A 6,000-nucleotide genomic window follows, 5' to 3' on the forward strand; every position below is an offset into this window, starting at 1 on the left:
CCGAGATCATGACTTGAGCTGAAATCAAGAGTCAGATGCTTAACTGACTGAGCCACCCAGGGCCTCCTGACCTTCCTATTTTGAAATGCAACCCGTGCCTCATTTAGTTTATTTATTTATTGTTTATTGTCTGTCCACAAGGGCAGGGATTTTGGTGTGTTTTGTTCTCTAATCTATCCCAAGCTGCTAGAAAAGAGCTTGGCATGTGGTAGAAGCTTAATAAATATCTGTTGAATGAGTAACTGATTATGTATTCCTTGACCTAGATGGGAATTAATACTTGAATGATCTTGGCCTGCCTTTATATACACATATGCCATGGCGGCCTTCCATTAAGAGGAGAGAAACTCTCTTCTGATTTTAGGCAGGTTAGGGTGAGCACAGGTCACCTCTGGTTGTATTTCTAGCAAGTTGGGCAGTCAAGCTCTTAGTATTTTAACCATTCTCCTCGAATTGTGTTTACAGTTTTATTATTATGGCTACATGGCTTGTTCTGAAAGAGACCCATCTGTCTCATACCTCCTCCCCACTCCATCTGTCTTCCCATAGCATGCTCTCTCTCCCACTTTCTCTCTTTCTGACCTTATGATTTGAATAAGTGCAAAAAATCTTTGGCAGTATCCAGAATGAATGAAAAGCTCAAGGCTCTCTCTGTTGATACAACAAAGGGAAGCCAAGTAAATCAATTAGAGGAATAGGGTGGTAGGGAGTGTGGGGTGAGAAGTTTGTTTGCTTGTTTATTTATTTATGTGTGTGTTTGTTTAAACTTCGCTTCATTCTAAAAAAAGAATTTAAGCTGAGCCAAGGCAAGGGTTGTTTTTTTCCTTCTGCTTTTTTTAGTCTAAGGAAGGGAACTAATATTTTTAAACATCTAAAAGTTGTGGAAGGTGCCGTGCACACATACACGCACACACATTAAAATATATGTCACATCTATAATATAAACTAAAAATATTTTTACGTTCGAAATTTTTTACATTGTAAAAAAATCTCAAATATACAGAAAATTAGAATAATGAACACCCAGATTACTCACTATCCATGATCACAATTTTAAACAGTGGGCATATTTGTTTTATCTACCTAGATGACTTTTGGCCAAGGTACTCAAAAATTATAGACATTGTAACACATCACCCATAAATATGTTAGCATCCATTTCTAAATTCCCTGCATAACCTGAGACCATTAGCACACCTAAAAATATAATTTCCTAATATCTAATCCGTATTTAAATTTCTATAATAGACCATTGATTATTATTCTTTCTGATGTTCTAATTGTCCCCAATTTGGCCTATGGGAGCCCCTTAAATCTGGCTCCTTCTGACATTATTCCGTTAATCTTTAAATACTTCATAGCTTTGAGGCTCACCGCGTTCAATCACTGCCACAGACCAGACATCACATGGTTCTTAAAGGAGCTCTGATTCCTTTTAGTAGGAAATAGTATTTAGAAACCAAAATGTAGTCACCAGGGATGCTTATTACTGCTGTGATGTCATTGCTTCTAATCTAGGCCCTCTCAGTGGTCAGGTCTAGGAAATGGATTTTTTTAAATAACATGGATTAATAATGATATTTTCAATTCTCACTAAATAATTTAGAGTTTTTGCTTAACTTACATGATTTTATACTTGTTTTCTCTTATTTAGAACATCTTTCCTCTTAATAAATTATTTGCTTTATCCTATTATATTTATGTAATAGTTCAAATTGCAATACCAATATTCCCACAAATAAAATTATTGAATAAAGTGCAAGATAATTTAGCAGGTTTGTTTTTGGTTTTGTTTCTTGTCCTGAGATATGAGGATACTAATGCACTGGGAATTAAGTAACTTGCTCAGATTTTAATTGGTAAGTGGCAGAGCCAAAGCTCTACACAAGAGTGACTATCACTTCTTCATCATCCGCATCACCAAACTACAGGCAGAGCTGGAGGAAGGAAATAGAAATTGAAGGAAATAAACTAACAATAGAGAAGAAAATAAAAACAAAACAGAAAGGTACTTGAAATGGAAGCCGGGGCTGTGGGGTGATGAAAAGTCTGGCTGGGGGTGCGTATGGTGAAAATACACCCGGATTGCATGCCTTGCCCTAGGCTTTCCCCATTCCCTGTAACTAGGTCCCAGGTCAGCAGCCACAGCAGAACCTGGGAACTTGTTAGAAATGCAAACTACCAGATTCCACCGTTAGATTTACTTAATCAGAACCTCTGGTGTGGGACCCAGCCATCTGCATTTTCACAAGCCCTCGGGAGCTTCTGATTCACGCTGAAGTCTGACAGCCCATGCCCTCTACACCTTAAGATTTCTGTTCTGGAAAATGAAATTCCCAGAAGCTTCCTAGGAGAAAAAGGGGTTTTATATTTTTGTCCCTACCCCCACCCTATATGCATATAAACTTATCCATAAATAATACATAGAATGTTTCTGTGGATGTATTAAAAATGAATATACATATTATTATTTCATACATCTCATTCCAGTTTTTACTTTTTTCACTCAGCATTAGGTTACATATACACAAGAGTAGGTATTTTGTGATAATAAAAGGATTGGAAATGGAGGATGAGGAATGAAGAAGAAAATGAAAGAGACAGGAACCACCAACGACCATGTGTTCCCCCCAGACTGAGGGACATGACCACCCCACAGCCTGTGGTCACGTTCTGGTTTATAAAATTCCAGTGACACAGACGCTTCCTCTCCATGTCATCACTGAGTTATGGCACACCTTGAACTCAATTTTTGTATCTTTAAAATGGGAATAGTGACAGCCTGCCTCACGAAGTTGTGAGAGAATCCTGTGAGAGTTTTATGAGCTGCAGAGAGCTATAGAATTGTCAAGTCTTACCAGAGCCTTTCCCAACGGACTGTCTTACAGTGAGAGCCATGGAGCATGTAGACAAAGGGGGCTCTCCACACCATGGCAGATCAAAGGACAGCCAAAATAAAGCTTGCTTGCAAAGAGGAAGCACTTCCCTAATTTGATGCACATCAATGATGATGCCAGTAGTACACTTTTAAAGCACCTGTAGGGGCACCTGGGTGCCTCAGCAGTGGAGCATTTGCCTTCAATTCAGGTCATGATCCTGGGGTCCTGGGCATCGGGCTACCTGCAGGGAGCCTCCTTCTCCCTCTGCCTATGTCTCTACATCACTCTATCTCTCATGAATAAATAAAATCTTAAAAAAAAATCAAGCACTTGTGTTTTTGTGTGTGTGATAAGAAGGTTATTATGAGTTATATTGTCTCATATGTATGTATCAACATATTTATGTTGCTGTGCCCCGTGTCCTGTTTCTCCCACACTCAACAGCATTGGCACTCAAAACAGCATGACTGGTGAGGAAGATACATCGAAAGTCACATTTATTAGGCCTTAAGTGAACCCCTAGTAAAAATCAGCAGTCACAATTGTTCTGTGCTCATTATGCTTCTTTCTCTACACTTTCTTTTTTGGAGGGGGTGAGGGGGTCATTTAAAATCATTTGCATTGTGACAACCATCATATCTGTGCTGATGATCCACAAATTCATGTTGCTTGTTTACACTTCCTTATTAGACCTCAGATCCACAGAGCTAACAGGTTTGTAGATATCTTTGAGTCCCAAGGATCCAGCAAACTCAATATACAGAACACATACCATAACCTGCCTTCCAGTGTCCCTCACCCCTTTCCTCTGGTTTCATTATTTCTGTAACATAGCTCTTCCCCTACACACTTGACTCCTCTTGGCTCACCAACTGGTGATGAACTTATTTCCATTTTACCTTTAAAATGTCATTTGAATATCATCATTTTCATGTCTAGTGTTTCTTTCTAAATTTGGGACTTGGTTATCTTTTATCTAAATAATTGCTGTATCTTGATTTTGGCCTTGATTTCAATCTCTTCCTCCCTTATTTCTTCTTCCAGATAATATCCAACTATAATAACTCACACTGAGTCCTGAATGTCTATTGATCACTGTTCCAAGCATTTTCTGTATATAATCTCATTTAATCCTCACACAAGGCATGTACTAATATACCACCTCACTCACCTCCTCTGAAATCTTCAATAGCTCCCCATTACTACCTCTATAAACTCCAAGGCTTTCATAGTGCTCCCAATGTAGACAGACTGTCAGATTTCTCACATCCTTTCCTGTATTCACTATGTTCCATCCAAACTGGATCGCCTGTCATTCCTCCAACGAATCATGTGGTCGTGGCTCTGCTTTCACCCATGCAACCATGCAGCCTTTTCCATCTCTACCACTGCTCACCTTTTAAACTCTAGCATAAATACTATCTCCTCCACCAGCCTTGTTCTCTTATCATAACTCTCATCATTGTTTTCTTTCTTTTGTTATTAATTCAGTAAATATTTATTCCCTTCATTATTCTTTCAACAAAAGTTTTATTTTACTGCTAGGCACACATGTTGCCATTGTACTTCCCATCTCTGGTACAATCCTTAGAAACCTGTCTTAGAGTGGAGGTAAGGTTAACATATTTGTTTCCTCCCCATGATTATAATCTCTTTGAGGATAAAGGCCATCTCTTCATTTTTGTAGCTCAATCTACCACCCTTTTGACATATGCTTAGGATTTATGCATGCAAATGTTCACTTATTCATTAAAAAAAAAAGAGGGGGAGGGGGCTTACAAATCTCTTGTGTTCCCAGAACTGGCACTGAACAACAAATAACATCATGACTGCCCTTTGGAATTTACAGTCTGGATGGTTATAAAAAAAAATCTGTTTACAAATAATTAGAATGCAACGTGGCATATGCAGGAAACATGGCGATTAATCAAGCCTCCTTAGGCAAAGGCAGGTGACAAAAGGCATTTGAGCCAGGTCTTGAAGGATGGATAGGAGTTCATGTCAAGGAATACAGGTATGAAACAGCATAAAACAAAGATCATTAATTCTGAATTGCCAGAGCTCAAATGGCTGGTGAAAGGGGATCCAGCAGACTGCATGGACTTCATTGTAGGAAATTTGAGGTAACACTGAATAAATATTTGCTGGACACCTGATGAGTGTTTTCTCCCATTTGTGTGGTTCTAGAATCTTTTATCACATCAGGAATAATACCTTTTATCTACTTGCATTTGTGGTTAAACCCAAATTTTGCGACCTCTTTTCTGGCTTCACCCGCAGAACGCACATGAACTAGCAAAAGCTGTCATGGAATTAAGCGGGCATTCGGAGAGGGGAAGGGACGTGTGATATGCGTGAAATAGGAAAAGGAGCCTCCCAACCCAGATTCCCATGCAGTCCTCATGTCACCTTTCTCTGTGTCAGGTTTTTTCTCTGTGTCAGGTTTTGCTTGTTTGGGTGTTTGTTTTAATGTGAGAAGAGCTTGTTTTCAAATTTATTGGATTGTCAGTAAAATTATTAACTTTCATTAGCAGTACAATATGCAAGAAGTCTAAGCCTCTGCTAATCTGCTCAAGTTAGCATTATTTCTCCACATCAATGCTTCGACCCCCAAAGCTGCCCTTTTAAGAAGAAAATCTAGGATCAGTCATTTGATGCGTACCCAAGCCCCTTGCCGCGCCACATACCCACACATAATGTCCAAGCACCTCAAAGGCATTTTTTAGACAAAGGAAAGACTTGAAAGTCCTTCAGTCTCTAGGTGCCAGGTTTCAGCAAGTGGTACACAATGGGTCACTGAACACGGGTCCCACCCAGTCCAGGGGATGCTTGGCCACCCCCGTGGAGATGCTCTTGCTTCGACATTATAGTGGGCTCTGCAGCGAGGTCTAGCTCACATTCCCGAGCTGGGGCTCCCCCATCATTGTCCTACAACCGGACCCGGAACAACCACAGGCTGGAGCCACAAAATAGGACAGAACCAATCTTCCTTAGCCCCCCTGTTGAGTTTATGAGGTTAAATAATCTACCCAAGGTTGCACAACTAGACAGAGCGGAGTTTGGACACAAAGTCAAGTCTTCAGGTGCCCAACGCTCTCCCCAGTAAGCTTTGCTGCCTCTG

This window comes from Canis lupus, chromosome 1, assembly GCF_048164855.1.
Source record: "Canis lupus baileyi chromosome 1, mCanLup2.hap1, whole genome shotgun sequence".
Lineage (NCBI taxonomy): Eukaryota > Metazoa > Chordata > Mammalia > Carnivora > Canidae > Canis > Canis lupus.